The sequence below is a fragment of the Rhincodon typus genome, chromosome 11 (assembly GCF_021869965.1).
Source record: "Rhincodon typus isolate 14 chromosome 11, sRhiTyp1.1, whole genome shotgun sequence".
NCBI lineage: Eukaryota > Metazoa > Chordata > Chondrichthyes > Orectolobiformes > Rhincodontidae > Rhincodon > Rhincodon typus.
The window spans coordinates 71,389,210-71,396,219 of record NC_063342.1 but is presented as its reverse complement, the minus strand read 5'-3'; the positions used below and the strand labels follow the sequence as shown (position 1 = coordinate 71,396,219).

Genomic DNA, 7,010 nt, shown 5'->3' with positions numbered 1-7,010 from the left:
TGATCGGTGATAACGGCAGGGCTATCTGCAGTGATCGGTGATAACAGCAGGGTTATCTGCAGTGGTTGGTGAGCTGGGCTGGGTTATTATCAGTAGCTGATAAGATAGGCAGAGTTATCAACAGTGGTCAGTGATACTGGCAGAGTTAACAGAGATGGAAGATGATATTGACAGGGTTATCAGCAGTGGTTGGTGATATTGACAGGGTTATCAGCAGTGGTTGGGCATGTTCCCAGAGGAGTAGAATCACATGATCAGCTGCCTCCACCATTCCAAAGCCCCGAGCTGTACGACATGATTCATCCTGGTGTAATCTAGCCGATAAGCAAGACAGTGAACTGTACAGAAGATTCTTAGGGGACTTGACAGTCTGGATGTGGGGAGGTTGTTTCCCCTTGTGGGATAGTCTAGGACCAGAGCGCATCATCTCAGAGTAAGGAGTCACCCATTTAGGATAGAGATGAGGAGACATGTCTTCTCTAAGAGGGTAGTGAATCTGTGGAATTCTTTACCGCAGAGGTTGCCTCATTAAATATATTCAGGGCTGAGATAGATTTTTAATCAGTAAGGGAATTGAGAGCAGGACAGTGGAGTTCGGGATTATCAGATCAGGCATGGTTTCACTAGAACAGACTCAATACGCTAAATGGCCTACCTCTGCTCCTATGCCTTCATAGCAGTGCAGCAGCCCTACAATCAGTGTCCGGTACTTTTGAAAGCAAATATATTCACGTGTGACAAGGAAAGATGGTGTGTGTAGTTACAATATGCCGGGCACATCCTCACAATCAATAAAGCATGTTGGTAGTTTCGTTACAGTCACTATCTCGGGGAAGATACAACAGCACATTTGTAGATAGCATGGTCTCCTTTACAGCAACCAGATGATGTGTGGTATGGGTTGAGGGACGAATATTGATCAGGATGCCCTGCTCCTTTCTAAATAGTGGCATGTGGTTAAACATTGGCTTGAGCAGGTTAGATGGGGCCTTTGTTTAATGTTTGATGCAAAATTTCCTCAGCTTGGCACTTGTTCCAAGGGCTGGTATGGAGAGGCACGGTGTCTCAGTGGTTACCACTACTACTTCACAGTGCCAGGGACCCGCGTTCGATTCTACCTTCAGGTGACTGACTGTCTGTGTGGAGTCCAAAGATGTGCAGGTTAGGGTGGATTGGCTGTAGGAAATCGCCCTCAGTGTGCAGGTGAATGGGTGGGGTGTACTCTTCAGAGGGTCAGTGTGGACTCGATGGGCTGAGTGGCCTGCTTCCGCACTGTAGGGATTCTATGATCCTTTCTGCTTCACTGTGATCCCAGCTTTCAAGTTTAAACCGTGTTCCCACCAGATGTATGCAAACGTGCACGGCCAGGAGAGTCAAGGCTTCTGCATATAAGACCTCCTAACAGACCCCGCCACCCTACCCAATTGGGTTTTGCAAATGGATCTGAGGGTTTTTGAGTCACCACAGGTTTCTGATTCTCTACAGGGAGGCGTCCTATATCATTGCTGTGAAAGATGTTTGCTTCCACCTCCTTTAAAGGGAGATTTTAATCAAAGAAAGAGCCTGATCCCCTCAGCTGACATCCCGTCAGTGTCGCCCCACACAGGGAGAAGAGAAAGCACTGAGTCCGTGCTGTAATGTATTGTACAGAGGCTGGTCCCGTTAAATGGAACAGGCTGGTTGGCTCAGCTGGCTGCTTTTCAATGCAGAGTGACACCAACAGCGTGGGTTCAGTTCCTGCATCAGCTGAGGTGACCATGAACATTCCACCATCTCTACCTTTCCCCTCGCCTGAGGTGAAACCACCCCCAGTCATCTCTCTCTAATGAGAGAACAGCCCCATGCTCCAGTAGAACTGTGGCGAGCTGACCTTTAAATGGTAGATGAATGTAATGTACTTCCATTTGGATGTATCAAAGATAAATCAATTTTTTTTTACCATTTGCACAATTTAATCAGCAATTTGTTATGTAATTGAAAATGGTGCCAGAACGTGGCAATTTTATCCACTTTTCTCAGCACCTAGGCACCAGTGACAATATTATATAAATCTAAATCGAACCAGAATATCCTCATTCACCAGATTTATTTGCGTTTTTTTTCTAACTGGGCAGCTGATTCGACAGGGGATAGGAAGCCTTCGAAATGGGTTTATGATAGTGTGGGCAATTTCACCTGCAAGTGATCCTTTTAAACAGAGTTGGTATTTGGTATCCATCGTTATACACCGTGTTGTGTTTTGGGGATGCAAATCATGAGCCCTGGTTCTACCCCCTCCAGCACCCCCCCCCCCCCCCCGACCTTCCGCCCAACCCAAGCACAGCGTGCCCACTCCCCTGTATCTGAGCCCCTGACCTTCAGCTAAGACAGGGCATCAGCTGGAATGTGAGGTTCCAAAGGGCCAGCACTTCTGTGACAAGTGAAAGTCACACCCTGGTTAATCCCATCACCTCACCTGTTCTGCCCACACACAAGCCCCATTTCCCTGGCATCCATTGGATACATGCCCACAAAGCCTCAAACCCACCTAGACCAGGGTACCTCACTGCCCGATTTAACCTGCAGATTCCTCAATTTCCAGATTCTCACCACCGTTTTGCTTGAAACGGTCATAGAGTCACGGAGATGTACAGCACAGAAACAGAGCCTTCGGCCCAACTCGTCCATGCCGACCAGATATCCTAAATTAATCGAGTCCCATTTGCCAACCATTTGGCCCATCTCCTCCTGAACTCTTCCTATTCATATACTCATCCAGATGCCTTTTGAATGCTGTAATTGTACCAGCCTCCACCACTTCCTCTGGCAGTTCGTTCCCAGAAATGCACCACCCTCCACATGAAAAAGTTGCCCCTTAGATCCCTTTTAAATCTTTCCCCTCTTACCTTAAACCTTTGTCTGCTAGTTTTGGGCTCCCGTGCCCTGGGGAAAAGACCTGGTCTATTTACCCTATCCATGCCCCTCATGATTTTATAAACCCGTAAAAGGTCACCCCTCAGCCTCTGACGTTCCAGGGAAAATAGCCCCAGCCTATTCAGCCTCTCCCTATAGCTCAAACCTTGGGACACATCCTTGTAAATCTTTTCTGAACAATTTCAAGTTTAATGACATCTGTCCTGTAGCAGGGAGACCAGAATTGAATGCAGTATTCCAAAAGGTTTTTGCTGCTAGATGTTTTCCAGGTCATGTGTCAAGGGAAGGAGTTACAGCTCAGTGTCAAGGTTAACAATACGCCCAGCAGTTTCAGCTGATGCAGCTTGAATGGGTGTGAAGGCCCCGGCAGTTGACCTGCCGTGGCATGAGCTTGGTCCGTGGGCGATGGTCAAGCTCGGACGGAGTCACAATCTGAGTCTGTGTTCCACCCATTGAGTTAGTGTCCTCATCCTCACTGGCTCGTCTCCCGAGTCTGAGGAAGGTCCCAACTTTCCACGGAATGTTGAAACCTGGTAGTCCACCGTCCGCGTTAATTAGCGGGTTATGATTGGTGACGTTTACTGATTCCCACTGGATAGCAGGCGCTTTGTGAATTGCAAAAGGTTGCTTTGTGGCGATAATTGATTTATTATTGTTGCATGTGCCGAGGTACAGTGAAAAGTTTTGGTTTGCGTGCAGTACAGGCAGATCATACCATACAAAGTGCATTAGGGTAATAGAACAGAGTAAGGAATACAGTGTTACAGCTGCAGAGAAAAGAGCGAGATCAACATTAAATTTAAAATTGGAGAGGTCCATTCAGAAATCTAATAGCAACAGGGAAGGAGCTGTTCTTGAATCTGTTGGTACGTGGGTTTAACCTTTTGTACCTTTGGCCCGATGGAAGAGATTGGAAGAGATTATAACTGGGGTAGGAAGGGTCTTTGATTGTGTTGGCTGCCTTCCTGAGGCAGTGAGAAGTATAGATGGAATCAATGAATGGAAGGTTGGCTTGTGTGATGGACTGGACTGTGTTCATGTCTCTCTGTAGTAATTAGTAGCTAAATATGATGAATGAATCAAAATGGAACATGGCAATGGTCTCAAATGAGTGTAAGCCTGCAGCTGTCAACATCTGTGTATTGACTTTGTCCTACAGCACTTTCATCCTCCTGTTGCACAGGTTTACTTACCCGCGCTGGGATTTATTATGCTAATCAGGCTCAGAGCAGCATGTTGCCAGCTGCTCCTGTTGTGACAGACCACCTCTCCCTGAAATTCCCTGCCACCCACTTTGTAAAGTTCTGACAGGGTCAAGGAAAAGAAGCAGCATCGGTTGTAGTGCTCAGTCTGGAATTTCCAACTTGACGGTGTTGGGAAGGATGCACACAGCATTGAAATACAGCCAGCCTGACCACTTGGGCATTTCAGACCACGGTGGGATTGTGTCTGCTCAATACCATAAGTAATCCCACGTCCAGCCTCAGTGATAACACAGTGTGGAGCTGGAGGAACACAGCAGGACAGGCAGCGTCAGAGGAACAGGAAAGCTGACGTTTCAGGTCAGGACTTTCTGAAGAAGGGTCCTGACCCGAAATGTCAGCTTCCCTGCTCCTCTGATGCTGCCTGGCCTGCTATGTTCATCCATCTCCACACTGTGTTATCTCTGACTCCAGCATCTGCAGTTCCTACTATCTCCAGCCACAGTGAGTTGGATTTCTGTTGAATACAGGTGTAGCACCTCTCCATGTGTTATATTGTTGCTCAGCACCCAGACTGTGATGCATAACACTCTATTTGTGTACATTCTCCCAACAATCTGTTCCTTACAACTTGGGGAGTCAGTGGTAGTGATGGTAACACTGGCGGACTAATAATAGAGCCAAAGCTTTGGAGACATAGGTTCAAATCTCACTGATGACAGCTATTGAAATTTAAGGGACAGCACGGTGGCTCAGTGGTTAACATTGCTGCCTCACAGTGTTCAATTCCAGCCTCGGGCGACTGTTTGTATGGAGTTTGCACGTTGTCTGTTTCCTCCCACAGTCCATAAATTTATGGGTTAGGTGGATTGGCCATGCTTTAGCGTGCAGACTGGGTGGGTTAGCTGTGGGAAATGCAGGGGGATGAGTCAGGGTGGAATGCTCTTCGGAGGGTTAGTGTGGACTCAATGGGCTGAATGGTCTGCTTTCACACAGCCGGGATTCAATGATGTTACAAGGAAGCAGTCAGAAAGTTTTTGCCTGGAAGCTCAATGGTCCAGCTCTTGACAAGTTCGTATATATTTTGATTTCACACTGATTCCAATCAGTTCTGAATTTGAATCCATTTTTTCAACTCAACAGGATTGCATTCTGGCAAGTAAAAAACAAGTGTATTTAAAAAAAAATTAAATGTGCAGTTGGTGAGCCAAGAATTGTTGGGAGCACGTGTGCCTGCAACCTGCTGCTTAACATTTCCTTTCCGATTTCTACTTGATGTGAGAAAAAGCCTTGGACAAAAATTAAGCAAGAAAAATAAGTGTGTTTTTTTGTCGTGGGGATAAAAAGCCATTTTGCTGCACTTTGCAGTTTCAAGTGATCATTTTAACAAAAAAACCACCATTGTTTCCTGAACAAGCCTGAGAGGTATAGTGGCTCTATGGTTATATATAATGCCTTTGGTTCATGGAACGGGTTTTATTGTTATTGTTCCTGCTGAGATTGATAAATTATTCAGGATGTGCTATGAGAAGTTTTCTTTTAATCACAAGAATAAATAGCCGAAAGAATTGCAGATGGCGGAAGTGTCAGAGGATGATGCGTTGGATCCGGAGGTTGGTGGGGTGGTACGTGAGGACGAGGGGGATTCTGTTTTGGTTCTTATTGTGTGGACGGGGTGTGAGGGATGAGGTGCGGGAGATGTGGGAGACACGGTTGAGGGCGTTCTCGACCACCGAGGGGGGGAAGTTACGGTCCTTGAAAAACCTCCAACCTCATTGTTCCCCAACCCCGCACTGCCTGCTTCTATCTCCTTCCCAAAATCCACAAACCTGAATGCCCTGGTCGACCCATTGTCTCCGCCTGCTCCTGCCCCACCGAACTGATCTCCAACTATCTGGACTCCATTTTCTCCCCCTTGGTCCAGGAGCTCCCTACCTATGTCTGTGACACCACCCACGCCCTCCACCTCCTCCAGAACTTCCAATTCCCCGGTCCCCAACACCTCATCTTTACCAAGGACGTCCAGTCCCTCTACACCTACATTCCCCATACAGATAGCCTAAAGGTCCTCCGCTTCTTCCTGTCCCGCAGGCCCAACCCGTCCCCCTCCACTGACACCCTCATCCGCTTAGCCGAACTCGTCCTCACACTCAACAACTTCTCTCTCAATTCCTCCCACTTCCTACAGACAAAGGGGTAGCCATGGGTACCCGCATGGGCCCAAGCTACGCCTGCCTCTTTGTAAGTTACGTGGAAAAATCCCTCTTCCGTACCTACACCGGCCCTAAACCCCACCTCTTCCTCCGTTACATTGATGACTGTATCGGCGCCGCCTCGTGCTCCCACGAGGAGCTCGAACAGTTCATCCACTTCACTAACACCTTCCACCCCAACCTTAAGTTTACCTGGACCATCTCTAACACCTCTCTCCCCTTCCTGGACCTCTCTGTCTCCATATCGGGCAACCACCTAGAAACCGATATTCATTTCAAGCCCACCGACTCCCACAGCTACCTAGAATACTCCTCCTCCCACCCACCTTCCTGCAAAAATGCTATCCCCTATTCCCAATTCCTTCGCCTCCGCCGCATCTGCTCCCAGGATGAGGCATTCCACTCCCGTACATCTCAGTTGTCCTCGTTTTTCAAGGACCGTAACTTCCCCTCCTCGGTGGTCGAGAACGCCCTCAACCGTGTCTCCCACATCTCCCGCACCTCATCCCTCACACCCCGTCCACGCAATAAAAACCAAAAAAGAATCCCCCTCGTCCTCACGTACCACCCCACCAACCTCCGGATCCAACGCATCATCCTCCGACACTTCCGCCATCTGCAATCCGACCCCACCACCAAAGACATCTTTCCCTCCCCACCCTTATCTGCTTTCCGGAGGGAC

The 7,010-nt window shown here is 48.0% G+C and overlaps 1 protein-coding gene across 1 annotated transcript in view; it reads left to right on the top strand.

Moving 5' to 3' along the window:
• The window catches only part of LOC109915018 (ecto-NOX disulfide-thiol exchanger 1-like), a 102,271-nt gene that overhangs the window by 4,452 nt on the left and 90,809 nt on the right, over positions 1-7,010 (top strand). The window lies entirely within an intron of this gene.